At 38.8% G+C, this 20,685-nt stretch overlaps 1 protein-coding gene and 1 long non-coding RNA gene across 21 annotated transcripts in view; one reads left to right on the plus strand and one right to left on the minus strand.

The window, feature by feature from the left end:
- The window catches only part of NRXN3 (neurexin 3), a 1,723,243-nt gene that overhangs the window by 262,987 nt on the left and 1,439,571 nt on the right, over nt 1-20,685 (minus strand). The window lies entirely within an intron of this gene.
- LOC309625356 overlaps nt 194-20,685 on the plus strand; it is a 36,926-nt gene continuing 16,434 nt past the window's right edge. The window contains exon 1 of the long non-coding RNA XR_014242475.1: nt 194-19,865. This is a non-coding gene — a long non-coding RNA (uncharacterized lncRNA). The remainder of the gene's footprint in view (nt 19,866-20,685) is intronic.

Below are 20,685 nucleotides of genomic sequence, written 5' to 3' on the forward strand. Positions count from 1 at the left end.
GTTAACCCTGAGTAAATATATTAAAATAATAGAGTGATACATTTAAATTGAATTGCATCAGGCTTGTTTTTTGTTCAATAATGTCTTCTGCTGCAAGAGAAAGAGCCACTTGGAAAGCAATCTTTGATAAAATATATTCTGAATAACTTATACTTACTTCTCAGTTACTATCTATCTCTTTCTTATTTGATTCTTTTTCTTAGTTATCCTGTTGCCCAATCTCTCTTAAATAGTCATTGTTATGAATATTCCCATTTTATTTCTAAAAGGAACAATATGCTGGAATTAACAATGAATAAGTCTTGGGCCAAAAATAAAAATTTCCCTGAGATAACTCCACATATTTGAAAGGTATTACTGGATAAGTGAAGAAATTAAAATTCAAAGCACATTTGTCAACAATGGGTTCATGGATGGGCAAACATGGAGCCTCTCAGTTCATTTGTTACACACTTAAACCATGGCCAATATGACACTTCTTAATCAACATCTCAGCTCTCTGTGGTCTGAATCAAAGCTGTCAATGTTAGTGACACAAATAAAATTCTATTACTCTAAGTTCCACAGAGCCTTGGGAACAATTGAAGAGACAGAATTTAATCTGTCTCATGGCTCATCAACAAAAATAATTTAGTTCAAATAGCAGACATCCTACCTACCTCCCTGTAAGAAGCAAATAGGTACAGCTGGACTTAAAGCTCACAGGTGGAGTTAGAGGGGCGAGTGACATGAAAAACTATCCTTTGGCTCAAAAAGGAAGATTTGAGTTGGGACCAATTGAGAGAGACAAAATATGCAATTCTAAAACATCCATATTATAGCCATTTATATAACCAAAACAATATTTTGATTTATGATGTTATGATACCACTAATTCAGGAACAAGCTACTTGTAAATGACAGCCACTTCTATAATAGAATGGGTGAAATGTAGAAATTGCTCAGAATTGACATCTTGACAGGTAACATTTTCCTGGGATGAATCTGAAATGGCCTATAATCATATTTGAGCATGACTATGAGGTAAGTCACCTAGCTAGATATATCATATAAGAATTTTCTTACTCAAAAAGAAACTAGAATTGAAGGGCAAACTATCAATAAGCATGAGAAGTCAAACACAGTACACTTTGGAGAATTCAAACTCATGTCACCTTTTAAAGTGTCACATATCTACAAATGAAAACAGATGAACATTTAAAACTAAAGACCTTTTCCTATTCAAGTACTAGGTCTTACCATCAATAGTCTACTGAATCCTGCTTCCTAAGCTTTGTTGGTGTTTGGAAAGGCAGCAAGTATATATATATGTAAGGAGGTATTGTACATACATATTTGTGATACATTTTAGTTTAGAAATAGGATACTCACACACAGAGTATTTCTACCTTGGGTCTTCCATTTACATATACAGACTTCTCTCTCCCTCTCTCTCTTTGGCTCTTTTATGTGTGCATGGTTGAATGTGTATTGGAAAGCATATACGTTTACATATTTGTTTTAAATAAATTTGCCATCTAACTTTAATATATTGCTAGCCTGATTTTTAAACCATGTAATTAAGAAAGGTGTTGATAGCATTTGAAAGTGGCGTCCAGCAAAGACACATCATGGCAGTGATCCAAGGGCTTCCTTGATGTAAGCGTGTGGTGAAAAAGACAAAGATCTCACAGCAAAAACTGAAATAGAAATAAAAGCTTTCCAAGAAGACAAGGAAAAAGATACTTACTATAGTGGCAAAATTATCTTACAGCACAATTTATCTCACTTTATTTTTTAAAAAGAGCAATAACTTAAGTTTGCATAACACCTTTCATTCAAAAGAAAGCATTCTACATGCAGTGAAGCTGATTTTAAGATATAAAGCTCTGTGAAAGTCGTCACTGAAATGCTGCTATATTCTGTTGTGAGATAGTAAAGGCTCTAAAACTGGCTCCCAATGAAAAAGTCTGGCACAACCGTTCTGAGAGGAAAATGCAGAAAAGACTCAACTGTGGTGAGGTGGGAACAGCACTAAAATAGTAATCAGTGTGACTAAAATTATTGACAAGAGTAGGAGTTATTGATATTTAGTTACTAGCATGTTCACTTGGGTCTAGTGATGATAATGAAGTAATAAATTAATACAGCCTGCAACTACTATTGTTAGGCTAATAATTTGTTTATGCCAATTAATCAGTGATAAAAAACTAAAATACAGGAATGTACATGAATCACTAGTGTTGGTACGAAAGAAAGTAGGAATGAATAAAACTGTCACAAAAATCTTGGATGAAAAAGGATGTCAACAATACCTCCTCTCAAAGAACACAAAAAGGCTATGTTAGACTTGATTTTAATGTCCACAGAATTTCAAGTGTCATGACAATAAAAAAATGTGCTGGCACCCTGCCCTCAACCTACAATCAAGGTGTGTTCTAGAGGCATCTCTACACCATAGTCACAGGCTAAGAGGGCATGAGAAGGAGCAGTATGAAAAGGAAGGGAGGAAACCTAAGAACAATGGAATGGGTGGAGATTTATGATTAAAAAGGAGAATTCCACGTTGAACGATTTGTCTTAAAGACCCTTTCCTATTCCACTTCCCTCCCCAATATTGTACACTACAAAGTAGATCAGTTTGGGTTTTGTTTATTTTTTTAAAAAAATATTTATTTATTTATTTGGCTGCACTGCATGGATTGCAGGATCTTAGTTCCCAACCAGAGATCCAACCCTGGCCCCCTGCAGTGGGAGCGTGGAGTCCTAACCACTGGACTGCCAGGGAAGTCCCAATATGTTTGTTTTTAAATGAGTGAACTAAGTTGTAATCCAGGCTCTACCAACAACTACTAGGATCTTCAACATATTATTTAACTTTATGGAGATCATCAAAATATGCCCCCTCACTTTATAAATGAGGAAATGGAGTCCTGGAGAATTCTTTTAGTCTAAGCTCTAATATGTGAGTGGATAATGGCTTTTATTCATTAAGTATTGTAAGGGCAATAGGGTGCCATATCTGAAATGGCATGGTTTCTTTATCAAGAACATTTTTTTCCTCTTTAAAGTATTTTAATTGACTTTGAATGAATTTGAGTAGAAAACATTTTTACATTCACCTGTGAAATATTAACTACCACTGAAAACCAAGCCAAACCAGACTCATTACATAGTAGAGTTCATGGAATGACTGTCTATACCATATTATTCCCACAGCTGATTTCCAATAAACCTCCTACCCACCATCTGACCACATCCAACATCATACAATGAACATTTCAAAACAAACAAACAAACAAAAACAATAAAAAGCAAAACTATTACTTAGACAAATAGAGTTTCAGATAAATCTTTGTATTTCATATTTTGCTTACTCAGTTTATCCAACATTCTGATAAAGTAAAACTCCACAAGATTATTACACATGAAAAATGTGAGCTTTACTTATTTCTGTTCTTTCGCTGTTTTCAACTTATATTACATCTGCTCAAACAATATAAAACATGACATGTCCTAGCTGGCAATGTACTTTCATTTGGAATCCTAATTATGACTGACTCTGTTACTAAAAATGCCAAGTATTTGGCACATATATATCCCAGGGCCTGGGGAAAAGAAAGATGAAAGGTCAAGTTCTCTGTTACTATGATTAGATAAGCAGAGAGGCAGGCAGTTGTGCTTATTTGAAGAAGCACCATGTCCTAAGCCACAGGCTTGGCCTTCACATGCTGCAAAACCAATGTGCACACATGGCTAAGATGTAGGGAAATCCGTGGTGTGTGTACACTAATAAGGCAGTAGCAGCTTGCTGTCCATTCGTAACTCATCTTGAAGAGAATATTACTGAAAAGGCATGCCAAAGTTCCTCACTATATCCAGGTTGCGTTAGCAAGTGCCTTCCTAAAACTAAAAATAATATTATACGTCCATTCAGTCCCTATCCGCTTGATCAGCAAGAGTTATTTTTTTTTTATTGAAGAGTTTTTGTTTTAATTGAAGTACAGTTGATTTACAATATTGTGTTGTTTCAGGTGTACAGCATAGTGATTCAGGATTTTTGCAAATTATATTCCATTATAGGTTATTATAAGGTAATGGGTATAATTCCTGGTACTCTACAGTAAATCCTTGTTGCTTAAGATTTATTCAGTCTTTATCAAAGTTCTCACACAGATTTCATCCAGATCTTTACAGGCTGTGTCATATTCTTCCAGAAAGTGTTATGCCCTTCCAGTTACTGTTTTGGCCATGACTCCCCACAGAGGTCTGGCACACCAGGTGAGGATGAGGGTCTCTCTGGTTATAGGTCTACCAATTTCCTTCCTTTGACCAAACTCACCCTGGTGTCATGGGTGTGATATCACTAAAGTAAAATTAACTCAATGTTTTCGAGTGGTTTTTAACACAAAAGCAGTAATTTGTCGTGCTATACTGATAGGAGAGATGCAGCACATTTATTAAGACATGAACGGCCCGTTCCCTTAGAGGGCTGCATCTGTCCTCTTGTCTCTAGCACCTAAAAGTTACTCTTAATTTGGAATAGAAATGAGGACCTTCCCAGAGATAAACCCACACACATATGGTCACCTTATCTTTGATAAAGGAGGCAAGAATATACAATGGAGAAAAGACAGCCTCTTCAATAGGTGGTGCTGGGAAAACTGGACAGCTACATGTAAAAGAATGAAATTAGAACACTCCCTAACACCATACACAAAAATAAACTCAGAATGGATTAAAGACCTAAACGTAAGGCCAGACACTATCAAACTCTTAGAGGAAAACATAGGCAGAACACTCTATGACAAAAATCACAGGAAGATCTTTTTTGACCCACCTCCTAGAGAAATGGAAATAAAAACAAAAATAAACAAATAGGACCTAATGAAACTTAAAAGCTTTTGCACAGCAAAGGAAACCATAAACAAGACAAAAGGACAACCCTCAGAAAGGGAGAAAATATTTGCAAATGAAGCAACTGACAAAGGATTAATCTCCAAAATATACAAGCAGCTTATGCAGCTCAATATCAGAAAAACAAACAGCCCAATCCAAAAATGGGCAGAAGACCTAAAGAGACATTTCTCCAAAGAAGATATACAGATTGCCAACAAACACATGAAAGGATGCTCAACATCACTAATCATTAGAGAAATGCAAATCAAAACTACAATGAGATATCACTTCACACCGGTCGGAATGGCCATCATCAAAAAATCTACAAACAATAAATGCTGGGGAGGGTGTGGAGAAAAGGGAACCCTCTTGCACTGTTGGTGGGAATGTAAATTGATACAGCCACTGGGGAGAACAGTATGGAGGTTCCTTAAAAAACTGAAAATAGAACTACCATAAGACCCAGCAATCCCACTACTGGGCATATACCCTGAGAAAACCATAATTCAAAAAGAGTCATGTACCACAATGTTCATTGTAGCACTATTTACAATAGCCAGGACATGGAAGCAACATAAGTGTCCATCGATAGACGAATGGATAAAGAAGATGGGGCATATATATACAATGGCCATAAAAGAAATGAAATTGAGTTATTTGCAGTGAGGTGGATGGACCTAGAGACTGTCATACAGAGTGAAGTAAGTCAGAAAGAGAAAAACAAATACGATATGCTAACACATATATATGGAATCTAAAAGAAAAAAAAATGGTTCTGAAGAACCTAGGGGTAGGACAGGAATAAAGACGCAGACGTAGAGAATGGACTTGAGGACACAGGGAGGGGGAAAGGTAAGCTGGGACGACGTGAGAGAGTAGCATTGACATATGTACACTACCAAATGTAAAATAGATAGCTAGTGGGAAGCAGCCGCATAGCACAGGGAGATCAGCTCGGTGCTTTGTGACCACCTAGAGGGGTGGGATAGGGAGAGTGGGAGGGAGGGAAACACAAGAGGGAGTAGATAAGGGGATATATGTATATGTATAACTGATTCACTTTGTTATAAAGCAGAAACTAACACACCATTGTAAAGCAATTATACTCCAATAAAAAAAAAAAAAGACCTTTGGTTGCTTTGCCTGTTTTATTTTCAAATGCAAATGGAGCATTTGCACCTGACTTCAGCTATTACTTCAGCTATTACTGACGTATTAGCTTCCCAGACATTGTTGGGCTTGCCAGTAGTCATCAAGTGGCTATTAGTGGGAGGAGGGTTTGTAGGCCTCGGGCTAAAATTATAGTCCGGCTATGGACTCACTCGTAGTTTGAGGCTAGGCAGAATAATATAGATGATGTGAGGCCATGGGCGATTATTAAAGCGGTGGCTCCTATGTAACTTCAAGGAGTCTGGATGAGAATAGCTGCAATAACAAGTGCTATGTGGCTGACGGAAGAGTATGTGATAAGTGATTTTAGGTCTGTTTGGCATAGACAGACTGAACTGGTTGTAATTATCCCTCATAAGGAGAGCGTAAGAAAAGTGTGTGCTACGAATTCTGTCAGGGGGTTGAGTATCGCTGTATATTCGTAGCATGCCGTAGCCCTCGAGTTTTAGTAATATGGCTGCAAGGACTATAGCGCCTGCGATGGGAGCTTCTACGTGTGCTTTGGGTAGTCAAAGGTGGAGGCCATAGAGGGGTATTTTTACCATAAAGGTTATTATGCAGGCTAGTCATATAAAGATGTTGGATCAGGAGTTGGGTAATGCTTGGGTTCAATACTGAAGCACTAGGAAATTCAGAGAGCCCGTGGTGTTTTGGATATACACTAATGCCACTAGCAGTGGGAGGGATCCGACTAGTGTGTAAAATAGAAAATAGAGTCCCGCACTGAGGTGTTCTGTTTGGTTACCTCATCGAGTGATGATGATAAGTGTAGGAATTAGTGTGGCCTCGAGTATAACGTAAAATAGAATTAGTCCTGTGGCGGTAAATGTTATGGTTAAAAATGTTTGTAATATGATTAGTATAGTGATGTATAGTTTTTTCGGGTCAGTGATTCTTTGAGCAGGTGAGATTGGCTATTAATATCAGAGGTAGGAGTCATATTGTCAAGATCAGTAGTGATGCAGATAGGGAGTTGGGAAAGAATATTAATGAGAAGTTAAGGCTATTATCATTAAACTGGTTAAGAAGAAGCAGGCTTGTGAGGCTAACTAGCAAACTATGGGATGTAGTGTTAATTCAAATTATGTTGTTTTTTGATAATCAAGTCAGGGGTATTAGTATGATCGTAGGGATAATAAATTTTAGCATTGGAGGAGGTTAAGGTATTATACGTAGTCGGTGCCATATGTCTGGCTGCAGAAGGCAGTTTTACTTGCTCGTTTGCAGCATATAGGTTTCTATTCAGTCCCTCCTGTTCATTCACACCTTTGCTCATGTGGGGAGTACCCCACTCTTTCTGTTGTGTACAACCTCAGTGAGAATCTTGAGCTGCTATACGTTCTTCTGCTGTTACTCAAGCAAGGCAGGTATCTTCAACTGGTCAACTGAACCCCTAGGGTGCTGAAGCTACACTACTGTCCCTAGTTGGGTGGGAAAAATAGTCTGTTCTCCAAATCTGTATAAAGCACTGCAACCGCATAGCACAGGGAGATCAGCTTGGTGCTTTGTGTCCACCTAGAGGGGTGGGATAGGGAGGGTGGGAGGGAGACGCAAGAGGGAAGAGATATGGGAACATATGTATATGTATAACTGATTCACTTTGTTATAAAGCAGAAACTAACACACCACTGTAAAGCAATTATATTCCAATAAAGATGTTAAAAAACAAAACAAAACAAAACAAAACAAACACTGTCCTCTAGGTCTCAGAGTTATAGTGTTTGTGCCCCAAGTCCCACAAGGTTTTGAGTCAACTTGCTGCCATCTCCCCTGCCTGCATTCTCATTCCTGCCTCTCATCACCTATGTAGTTATTTCCCTCTGGTTCTCCAGTTAAGAAACAAAATTCCACATGCATATAGACTCATGCAAGTAATCTCCCATCTGTGGGGAGTAGGGTTAATTTTTTTGTTTGTTTGTGTTACCAGACTCACTCACCCAATCTCTGGGATACTCTTAGAACATTCCATCTGACTTTTAGATTGACACAACAAGCCCCTCTCCTCAAATGTATTTTTTCCCAGTTGGCCCTGCCCATGGCTTTCATTCATTATACATTTCTACTTGGCTGAACCCACTAAAGGATGAAGGGAGAAAAAAAAAAAAAAGAACAATTTACATTTGGAAAATGGCCTCAGTTAAGCTCTCTGCAGAACTTACTGTTTGTCACCCAGGCCAAAAAAATAATTAAAACATTCAGGAAAAAAAATAACCTAGTAATGGCCAGAAACTCTACTACTTCAAAATCTATTTTCTCAAGCAATGGATTGCAAGTTTATGATGACTTCACGGGGTTGGAGCTGACATTGCTTATAGTGTACAGTTCTCCAAAGGTGTCATCAGCTTAATCCCTTCATCTGACAGTCATTATCACTGAAACATGGGCTGCTTCTCTCCAAACATGAACAGCCTGTAATGATTTGGAAGAACTGTCCACAGTGATTGCACAGTCATTCTCTGGAGTGGCTTGAGTGTAACCTTAAGTTTATAGAAAAGGAGGAAGAGAGGGAAAGTATGTACCCAAATAGCAGTGGTTTATTCCAGCAGATGATGTTGTTTATCTAGAGGCTGATTTCTGCTTCCATCAGCCAAAGCATACCTTTCTTAACCTTAAAACTTACATACACTATAAAAAGTTATTAGAATAAAGAGGGCCATGCTCAGAGCAAATGCCAAAAGGAATACCAGAAAAAACTAGGTGAAATGCACTAAAAAAGCTTACTTCTGACTGCTCCCTGCAAAACGCAGGGAAAATACCTTTCCCACCCCAGTAATGTTGGGATAATAGAAGCTATATAACATGCCTATGCTTAGACACTGTTCTAAGGGCTCTACCTCAATCCTCGAAACCAATCCTCAGTACCTTGGGAGGCAGGTATTACTATTTTCTCTATTTTCAGATAAGAAAGCAGCAGCTCAGAGAAGCGCCTATCCCACTCTTTCAACATTTACCTATGTAGTCTTCTTTTTAGCCACTCGGGGATTTAGAGGGGAATTACCCTCTCTAGGTTTGTTGTGTTGAGATCATTCTTTGCATTAGACTATATGCTTGCAGTTTACTTGACTTTTATGTAGTAGCTTGAAGTGCAATGAAGAAGCAAAATATTCTATAAATACTGGGAATTTGTTCTTAGTATTTGCTATTAAAGTAAATATACCTAAGACTATCTTGTCCTGACTTTTATTATTGGTTTTTGAGAAAGACAAGTACCACTAACAAAGTGGCTTCATTTCTCAGGTCACTGGCAGATGCTCTGAAAACGTCATAGTGAAGTTCTGTTGAATTGTTAAAGTCATCAACGTCATACATAGTGCTGTTGCCATTCATTCATTCACTCACTCATTCTTTTACTCATTTTCACTCCTTCAGTTAACAAGTATTATTAATTTGTAGCCAGTGCCAGGTATTATGGTGGGCATGAAAATTATAAAAGCAGCCATGAGCTATGAAAAGAACCAAGCATAGTCAGAAGTCCAGCATTTTCAAATTTGAATCTATTAGTTACCAGCCTAGTGATTTGGGGAAAATTATTTAACCCCTCTTGTGCTTCTATTACTTTACCTGTGAAAGTGTGGATAGTATCATACCTCCTCAAAGGGATGCTTTAGAAATCAAATGAGACTATTTGAGAAAAATCTTTCATAGGCTACAAAATACAATACAGGTTCAGGTTTAGTTATAACCCTCTGATATGACAATTCTAAAGAGCCTTAAAATTAGTTGGTGAGGAAAAACACATACACAGATAAAGAACTAACCAGACAATTTGTAAGTGCTAAATAAAAAGCTTAGTCATTAAGTTTTAAGGAATTTAAAGTAAGGGAAAAAGTAATTTCCAACTGGGAGAAATATGATTTGACTTTGGCTTTGAGATACAATTAAGTGGGAGAACAAGGAAACAAACAAAGAAACAACAAAAGAAAACAAAAAGAAACAAAGAAACACAAAAACAAGAACAGAAACAATGAAGCAATAACTAAAACACCCTATGGGTTTGGGCAATGCCTATAAACCCCTTAGACTAGAACTTTTTGAGCCAAGAGCTGGAGGGAGTTAGGGTTGATATGTGGGTTAGAAGAGCATCATGGGTTGTCTTAGATGCAAGTTAAGGAACTTGGGAAATTTTCAACAGGTCACTGAGAAATGCTGAAGGCTTTGGAAGAGAAGGGATCAAAGCTGAACTTTAGTAGATGAGTCTGGCAGCTTGTTCAGGGGAAGCTGGAGGGGAGGAGAGAGGGGAGCCAGAGAACCAGTGGGGAAGTTTATCACAAGAGCCAAGATGTGAGGCACATATGTAAAGGTATTTCCTAATTTGAGAAATCAGGGATTTGCAAAGGCCAGGTGATTTGGTCAAGGTCAAGTTCACTTGGTCACAACACTGCCCCTAGAGCTGAGCTGACTCCTGTATTCTCTACAGTAGAGAAAGAAAAGCCCATAGGGGATTCCCACTCCCTCAAAAAGGTGTCCTAACTAGACAGCAGAGAGAGAAGGCTCTGACCCCAAGCCCAGGCTCTCTGAACAGATTGGTTGATCATATTACGGCTGGATGAAGTGAATCAATTTTCCACAAACCTGAAAATAAGACATTTTATTTTCAGAAAAAAAAAAAGTTGTCAGAAAGGATTAGGCCGACATTTGTTTTTTTCTTATACCACTCACACCCCTCCCCACTTCCATTTTATTTTACTTTCCTCCTGTCCATATCCTGCAATGACTGAGAGTGATTCCTTTTTGTTTTTTTCCACTTTGATCAGCATCAGGAGATTTTTTTTTTTTTTAAGTCAAAGCAGAATAACAAAAGCAGAACACATCCTGAGTTAACTGAACTTCAAGAGAGAAGCTCAGTGATGCTCTTCCCACACACTGAAGAAACAGATAAAATGGACCAGGCTATTTATAGCCACCTTCCCATTTCTAATAATCTTCCATTTAATTAGGCTGTAAATAGCACCAGCAAATGTTCTGCAGCAACACCTGAGGAGCAATCATGAGTAGGAGGAGAAATCCTGACCCCTGCTCAGAATATATCCCACCCTAGGCAATAGAAAGGATAGTAGACTGAGTTCCACAGCTAACAAAGATGCTGAGTTACGGGAAAAAGCCATAATCTTTTGTGCTACAGAGAAGAAATGACTGAGCGTTTAAAAAGATAGAAAATTTAATTCTGCTTCCCCTCTACAATTCTAAACAATGTCAGTGATGAAATACTCTACCCACAAAAACAAACAAACAAACCAAACAACAAAACTTGTGTTGGTCAAAGTTCTAAACAATTGCTGCAGACATAGTTGAGTTTAATATTATATATGTAAGCTTCAAATCAACACATTTTATTGCTTAGTATTTAATAACCGTTGTATTCTACATGGAAGATAGTTGGAGAATTCCCAATTATACAATCAGTCCCCAAAACCCATGGACTCAGCTATATGCATTCACTTGGAAAGTAAGTTTGTAATGTTCCAGAATCATTAGCACTTAATTTAGGTGCAGTTTGTGCCTCCAATCCTGTGGTACTACATTATCTTTTTGTTTAAACAATACCTTTGAAATAATAAGTAATAGCACAGTGATCGTGAAGGCAAAAGAAAGAGAACTTGAGTTATTCAATTCGGTCATTCTATGCGACCACTTGGAATTTTCAACTGTGTTTTATTTCTGTCCACTTAGTGAAATGGAGAGAACTGTGTTGTGTAATTTTTTTGGTAAATTCAAATTTTAGGCCTTATATGAAATATTGCCATTGAATCTGAATAACATTTTTTAAGTTTTATTTTATTTTTTTATTTTTGGCTGCATTGGGTCTTAGTTGCTGCAGGCAGGATCTTCATTGAGGCATGCGAGATCTTTCATTGAGGCGAGGGCTCTTCATTGTAGCATGCAGGCTTCTCTCTAGTTGTGGCATGTGGGTTTTCTCTCTCTAGTTGTGGCACATGAGCTCTGTAGTTGTGGCACAAGGGGTGCAGAGCGTGTGGGCTCTGCAGTTTGCAGCACAAGGGCTCTCTAGTTGAGGCGTGCAAGCTCAGTAGTTGTTGCGTGTGGGGTTAGTTGTCCCGCAGCATGTGGGATATTAGCTCCCCGACCAGGGATTGAACCCACGTCCCCTGCATTGGAAGGCGGATTCTTTACCACTGGACCACCAGGGAAGTCCCTGAATAATATTTTTTAAAGTGAAATGTATTCTTCTACTTTAATTGTGAGTTGTTTTAAAACTAAAGAACCAAAAAAAAGTCTAATGAGAGTTACTAAATTATTAAATGATTATTAATGAAAATAATTTTGTCATAGAGAGGAGGAAAGGAGAGGGAAAAAGTTAGTAAATGTATTCCCACACTTCCCACACTCCAGGGGTGCCACAGGCACACAGACACTTGACTGAAACTGAATTCAGGGGATTTTGTTCCTTATAAATATACCCATCCTGACTAAAAAGTCCAAAAAGCCTTTCCTCTTCCCTTGTCTCAAGCTATGGAAGCAGGATCAGATTTCCTGTTTCTCTTCTTTGGAAATGATGGATTGGGTGAGACCTTTGGGGTATGAACTAAAATGTGAAGCATATTGTTCAGTAAAGAATTTAACTTTGCCCAAGGAGAGGTCTGGCCTTTGCCCTCAGCTTCTGGGAGGTAATCTGTAAGCCCTTGGACTGTCATGCCTGGTAGGAGCATTGTCTTTGTCTAGGGTAGGGCTGGCAGGCCAGAGGGTCTAACACTGTGATTTATGGTGTGGCTGCAAGTCACGGCCGCCATGTGATTTAAAGTGAGGCTTTGGGTGAAACAGTGTCAGCTCTACCTCCTGAGAAGCTAGAGACTGAAGTCAGCCATGTGGCCAGTGAAGCATGCTTATATGATGGAGCTCCCTTCCCCCCACTCTCAAACAAAACAAAACTCTGGACACCAAGGCTAGGCTGAGCTTCCGTGGTTGGCAATATTCAGTGCATTCAGTCACACGTTAATGAGTTAATTGTCGTCTGTGACTCCACAGGGAGAGGGCAACTGGAAACCGCCCATTTGGATCCCTGAAGGCTGCCCCATGTGCCGCTTCCCTTGCCTGACTGTAATCTGCACCCTGTCCCTATAATAAACCATAATGATGAGTATAACAGCTTTCAGTGAGTTCTATGAGTTCTTCTACTAAATTATCAAATCTGAGAGTCGTTTTAGGAAGCTCTTAAACTTGCAATTGGTGTCAGAAGTGAGAGCGGTCTTACAGACTGTGTTCCCTCAAACTTGTCACATATGCGTCATCTGTCCCTCACCCAGAGTTGGTATGATAACAAAGTGCATATTGTGAATGTGCTTGGCTATCTGAAGCTAAAAGACTCCAAGTAAGGAAACACACTTCCAGGCAAGATGGCTGCCCTTATGTTATACAGGGCATTATATATTATATATATTGTATTAGACATTAAATTAGTGTGGAACATTGAACAGTTCTAGTGTATGAAGAGGAGTATCATTCTGGCCCTGCAGTGATCAAAACCTCTAAGTACACACCATGTTGACACCAGCAGCATCCATTCTTTCATTTACTCACTCATTCAGTATACATGCCTGGAACATCTATTCTCTGCCAGTATTGCATCTGAAGACACACAGAAATAGCACACCTCTCTGCACTTGAGCAATTTATTGTGTAATGAATCAGAAAGTTATGTTCACACACACACACACACACACACACACACATTTTAAAAGTATGTAGAAAGTGTGATGGTGCTTACAAGTTCAATGAACCTAAGTTTCTAAAGGGGTGAGTCACTGACTTCAAAGAAAAAGGGATGTTTGAGCTGGGTTTTAAATAATGAATAGGCAGAAATGAAGGGCAGAAAAAGGTAAACTCACTGACAGTGTAGCAAAACAAAAAAGCAGTTCAAATTGAGTAATAAGAATACATGTGAAGGACTCAAAAATAGAGGCTATGAAAAAAAAAACCCACCAAGCAGACTTTATTAATTATACTGGAGATTAAAGGTTGATGGTAAGCAGCTAAAGAGAAAGCAGCAAAAAGCAATTGATTTTATTAGACTAGAAGGAATTTAGATGAGAGATTTGGAAGAGCATTCTTACTGCTAGATTTGAGAAACATCAATGACTACTGGAAATTTTAAAATATGGGTCAGTGTCACAACTGAAAAAGTTTAAGATAATAGGAGAGTTGGCACTGAGCTTCCTCTGGATTCTGGGATTCTATGGAAAGTGGAAAAGGAAAAAAAGATAAAGCCAGGGATAAAAGCAGAATCAAGAGAGGGAATCTTTGATATGAGTCAGAATCCAATCCATGGGGGGCCCACACAAAGAAGCCTGAACAGACAGAAAGTGACAGCAGGGCCAGAAGGCTGCCTTCTGTCCAGGGCCAACGTTGAGGACAGAAGCATCTTCCCATCTGTCTCTCTCCTGGGTTGAGAAACCTCTTCCTCCATCCAATCGTTCTGTAATACAACTCTTCAAATAAACAAATCACTTACTATTTAAAAGTGGGTTTTTTTTTTTTTTTTTGCTTCTTTTTAGAAACTTGAATTTTGACGTCTGTGGCCTAAATCAATGAACCTCCTCAAATTATCACATTCAAAAGAAATTGCTGTGCTACCATGGCTGTTACTTATTTCTTTGCTATTCTGAGATCTGTCTTTATGTATTTAAAAAGGTAAGTGAATAGAGGGGGAAGAATATCTAGCGGAGATTTTGACCTTTGTCTAAGTTTCCCCTAAATATATATTTACACACAGTTGGCAGAGATTTGTGGAAGGGAGATTGGTGAATAACATCCTTGGAACCTTTGGGAAATGCATTTTTAATTTATTTTTGCTTCTTTCCTTACCTAGATCAAATAAGTGGATAATGCCAGAGAGACGGGCGCCATCCTGCAGCCTAAGAGAGAAGCAATTACACATTCTTTTGCTCTCCCTTGAAATCAACACAGATAAGAAAAATACTATTTTGGCAGCACCTACTGCTGCTGGTTTGGGGACTTTTTTTTTTGTCTTTCTTCTTCCCGGAAAGAAAGCAAAATCTAAGTTTAAAAAAAAAAAAAAAAAAAGCACAACTTGGCCAGCTGATCAATTTTACGGTAGACTCTTGCAGCAGAAGGGCTATTGTGTCTGAATCATACCTTCCCAGTTGGATTATTAATGCATGATTGATTGAAAATACTTACAAATGCATATGAAAAGGAGAAGCATCCTCCCCCCTTTCTGCATGAAAACAATAGCCATAAACCTCAGATCTCAGAGATTCTATTCGGTGGACGCTTAGGCAATAATTTCACTGAGGGTTAGTGACTGAAATGAGGAATTAAAAGCCATCATTGACATGGAAGGGGGACTAAAATGACAGAAAGTCTGCTTTCGAGAGAAAAAACTTCAGGTAAGACTCAGTGAAAGTTGAGTCCCAAGAATAACATGGTGCCTTTTTCCAGTTATCTTTATACTTAAAAAAAAAAAAATCCAGGTCATTTTAATTCAGTATTTTACCCTTCTTATGCATTTCTCCCTTTGCTATTAGTCTGATGCTATTTCAGCTTCTTCTTTCATTTTCTTTTTCTTTCCGCTGAATCAACCCTCCACCCTCTGCCATTGCAACCATATTTCAGAAGAATTTGCTTATGCCTCGGGTCCTTGTTCTCTTTACCATTCTTCAATCTTCTACTCAGTTCTTGGATTCTAAGCCCCAAGAGGGTAGGAAGCAGGCCTACGAAGTTTTCTGTTTCAGCAGCAAGCTCAGCGCCATGCACAGTTAGGTACTTAATTGCTTTGTGATGACTGTGATTGATGATGTTTTCCACATATACTAATTCCAGGGAGAAATACACTTCCCTTATCAGATGAATTGCATACAAATGTCTACTCTGAAAACACGACTGCAACAAACAATTCTAGACAATAGGGTCTTCAAATGTTTACTAGAGGGCATACACACACACACACACACACACACACACACACACACACACACACACAAGAAATCAACGGTGATACCACTTTTATAATCTTTTTTAAAGCAAAAATGTCATGTAGATGGGGGGTTGGGGAGGAATGCCAGTGAATAACTTATACAACTTAGTAACTTTTTTCTTGGGCATGTTGTCTCAATTATTTCATCTGTAAATTGAGGAACAACCATTTGCCTTGCGGTAGTTTAAAATGTTAGCCAATTATTTAAAATTCCTCCCTTCAAAGTGTAGAACCTTACTTTCACTTTTTTTATTGTGGGCCAGAGGTAGTGATTCACTTCCAGTAAGCAGATATGGCAGACATGAATGCTGTTGTCTGGTTTTCTGTCTCTCTTTGTCTCTGTCTATCTTTCTCCCAGTTCAGTCATCCTGGTCAAAGCCAGTTGCCTTGTCTGAAGCAGCTCCGAGGAGAGGTCTGTGAGAGGAGCAAAGGCCTCCTGCCAAGAGCCAGCACTGATGCACCAGCCACCAGCCACGGGAATGCACCGTTGCGGAAGTGTAAAGTCCAGTTCCAGTCAAGCCTTCAGATGACTGCAGCCCCGGTGGGCACCAGTGACAATCTTGTGACAGAGTCTGATTCAGAACCACTTAGCTTAGTCACTCCTGAATTCCTGACCCACGGGCGCCATGTTTGTTATTGCTTTAAGCCACTACACGTCTGGGTACTTTTTATATAAAACTACGTAACTAATAGAACCTTTTTTCTCATAGTGTTATTCAAAGATCAAATGAAATAACATGCAAATCAGCTAGCACACGATAGTAACCCAACACATCTGAATTCTTTCTTCCTATTTGACAGGGATCAAACATGATTATGGCTGCACTCATTTCATAGACACTCCCTAACCCAGCATGTTTTTAAAGTATAAGTTTAACTAACCCTGCCAAAGGTAGAGGAGGAACAAGCCTAATGTCTATTTAGCCTAAAGCCTGTCTCTTATTTATTCCATCTATACACTTCATTAAGTTGTGAAGTCCATTCTAATGACTTCTAGTATTGTATCTAGAAAGAAGATAGCACCTGGTGAAAAAAAGAAAAGCAACATGTATGAGAAAATAGCAATGAGACGCTGAGGATGGGGTTTAACTAATTGTCTCAAACCCACCAATAAAAAATAAAACAAAGAAGGAAAACAAGCCAGAGAGTTAAACTTCAATAATAATCATAATTATTCTGACAATGATAAAATTTATTAGCAATGACGATAAAATGTATACTAGCAGAATGCTAGAAGATTTACATGGAGTATCTCGTTTAATTGTACCTAGTAGTACATAAGGTAAGTACTATTATTACGCCCTATTTACAGATGCGAAAACTGCAGCTCAGAGAGGCTGGGTATTTTTGTAAGGCTACATAGATAGTAAGTGGTGGAACTCAGGTGGAATGAACCCAAGTCCATACTCTTTAATAAACATCATCTTCCCTAAGAAATGGCAGCAAAGCAAATATCTACTTTGTAGGAAAAATGTAAGACATTTCTGAGCAAATATCACATTGTTGGCAGAATATACTCATATTCTGGACTACTTTTTCTGCTTTTGCTTATTCCTTTATGCTCCTTTCAATTCCTCCCTAATTCTAGGTGACGCTGGAATTGCTTTTATTTTTATTTTCTTTTATACTATGTAAAATGTGTGGCTGTGATAAGAAAAGGTCCTGGGTTACACTTCAGGGTGAACTTACAATATAATGATACATTATTATTGTTGTCTGTTATTGTTATTGTTATTAATAATGTCTCCTATTATCACAAAGAAGAGCCTAACAGAGATTGGACTTGATTTGAAACCACTTAATATTCTGTTCCATACCCTCAGCCTGGCCTCCAAGCTGGAGAGGGAATTGATAAAGGATTACAAAATCGGGTAAGCAACTACATCATGGACATGGCAGCCCTCCAAGACAACTTCATTATCATCTGTAAGCTTTCTGAATGGCCAAGTAACCACAGAAGCGCTGAGAACACTAGAGTTGCCTTATGGTCCTCTTAAGAAAGTAATGCACAAAAACCACAAAACGAAGGGATGACATTCTTCCTAGAGCCTTCAAGGCAACCGATGGAGGTGTGTGCTGTATAAACTGGAGCAGCTAAGGCTGGATACAGCCTTCCTAGTGCTGGCCCTTGAGTGGTTTATTAAAGTCTTGAATTAGTTTCTAACTTTTTCAAATTGAGAGTTCCACATAAAATTTCACATTTCTGGTTGTTTTTTGAAAAATGGAAAACTCTGACAAAACTGGTCCTGCAGGACAATTGGCTGAAGCTGAAAGATGCTGCCCACTTTAGAAGAGCTATGTGCTCTCCAGTTCTCCCCCATCTCTATCCCTCCCTACTGTTCATCTATGAATATGCCCCACAGACACACATGTGCCTGTGGACATACTCACTACAATTATTTTCTGTAATTAAGCTAACTTTCAGGATTAACACTGCAAACTAATAATGTCATTGCCTCTCCAGAGGTCTGACCTACTGAGGAAATGATCTTATGGACCCTAGATCAAAAGACTGGAAATGAAGCCAAAGACCCAGGGGGAACCTTGCAGCGAGAAGCCCACTGATGTCTGCCCTTTGTTTCCATCACCACCCTTGGATGTCATTTCCTGTTTTAACCATATGTGAGCAAGGTTATTATTTACTTTAACTTGTCTTACTATACTTGCTAATGTCCTCTGTGTTTAAATGGGATATTTTAAATGGCCCTATCTCCAAGTGAGGGCATATCCCGCAACATCAATGCATTTTTACCTTGCATATGTAAAAATGGGATTTTTCTTCATTTTCTTGGGCTGTAAAATAGTCCATTTGATTATTAAAATCTAACCCAGTCTTCTCACAGTCACTAAGCCATACTGTAACTTATCTAAGGTTTCAAACATATAGTGTAGTCATCCATTGGATGGCAACTTTCCATACCAGCATTTGGATAGTCACTTAGGGAAAAATGAATAGAATTGTATCAGTGGTCCCTGATGAGTTTAAATGTGAATTGTTACATACTAAATGATTGTGTCCCCCTAAAATTTATATGTTGAAGCCCTAATTCCTAATGTGACTGTATTTGGAGATGGAGCCTCTAAGAAATTAAGGTTAAATGAAGTCATAAGGGTGGGGGCCTGATCTGATAGGATTACAGATTGGTGCCCTTATAAGAAGAGATACCAGAGAGAAAATGCTTTCTCTCTCTTTTCCACCCCACCCCTCCCCAAGCATATACCAAAGAAAGGCCACAGAAAGACACAGAGACAAGGTAGCATTCTGTGAGCCAGGAAGAGAGCTCTCACCAGAAACTGAATTGGCCAGAACCTTCATCTTGGACTTTCCAGACTCCAGAACTGTGAGAAATAAAATTCTGTTGTTTAAGCCATACCAGCTGTGGTACTCTGACAGCCCAAGCCAGCTAAGACAGGATTCAGGGCCAGACTGGGTCCTAAGACCTACACAGTCAGCATCTGAGGGTCTGTTCTGCATAGGTTGTTTGGCAAGAGGGAGAAGGGGGCCTGTGAGGAGAAAAGTCTGTAAGAGAGTCCTGGTCTGGGTGATAGAAATGAAGACACAAAAGAGAAAGGGGTGTCTCTTCACTGGCCTAAACCATGTGCCCAGCTAGAGTCTATGAGAAGGATTCCTTCCCCATTTCTGTGAATAACTATGCTTGGCTCTGGGAGGTTAAGTTGAATTTTGATCCCTGAAGGTCTTACAGTTGGGAGGACTTAGAAGGCAACATTCTCATGGAAGGGATTACTTCAGTGACGATTATAAATTCAACTGGACAGACAGGCGGCAGACATCAACAAAGAGGACAAGAAGGAAAAACATATGAGAGGACCAATTGTGATGCATGGAAAACTCAGAGGCCACCTGGAAGTAAGTGTTGTAGGGGTGGAGAAAAGGTTGAAAGAGCTTGGATTAGGGACCAAGAACTTAGGAGTTTCGGTATAAGGGCACTAAGTCAGCAAATGTTACGGATTAAAGCTTTACATCCATAAGCCAGCATGGCCTGGGGACAGTGGTGGACAAGTCCACTCTGGCAATGCTCATAGAAGATTGCTTTTTTTTTTTTTTTAATAGATGAAAATATGTTCTCAGGATTCTCTCTCTTTTTCTGTCTCTCTGTCACACACACACACACACACACACACACACACACACACACTGGGCCCATACAAAGCCCTTCAGTTTTTTTCTTTCCTAATCCTCTTCTCGCTGTTTTGGAAATACACATGCTAGAAGGTATTGTGGGAAACCTGTACGTTTCTAAATTTGGGTCAAGACTCACCCCCAGAGCTGGCATAGTATTTCTGAATACAAGATGGGTATCATCTCTCCTGATTAGAAGGAATGCAGAAAATCTGGGGATGAAATGCCTATCTGCTCTTTCACTCACAAAAGAGGAAAGCTTTTTCTAATGGTTTTCTCCATTACTGCAAGTAAACAGTGAAATCAATAGATGGATTTCTTTTTCTCTCCTAAACTACAAAACTTATAGAAAGCAAGAATATATTTCCAATGTAGCAGCGATACGGATTGTTTGGCAGGAGGTGTGTATCAGTGTGTTTCCAGGATTAAAAAAAAATAAAGATAATATGCAGTTAGACAAATAGCCACATAGAAACCAGCAGGAGTTTCTTCAGATCTCCAGTAATAAATCTTAGTGAGTTCTGGGGGGTTTGTTTGTGTTATATTT

Source organism: Balaenoptera borealis (genome assembly GCF_965194805.1).
Source record: "Balaenoptera borealis genome assembly, chromosome: 3".
Taxonomy (NCBI): domain Eukaryota; kingdom Metazoa; phylum Chordata; class Mammalia; order Artiodactyla; family Balaenopteridae; genus Balaenoptera; species Balaenoptera borealis.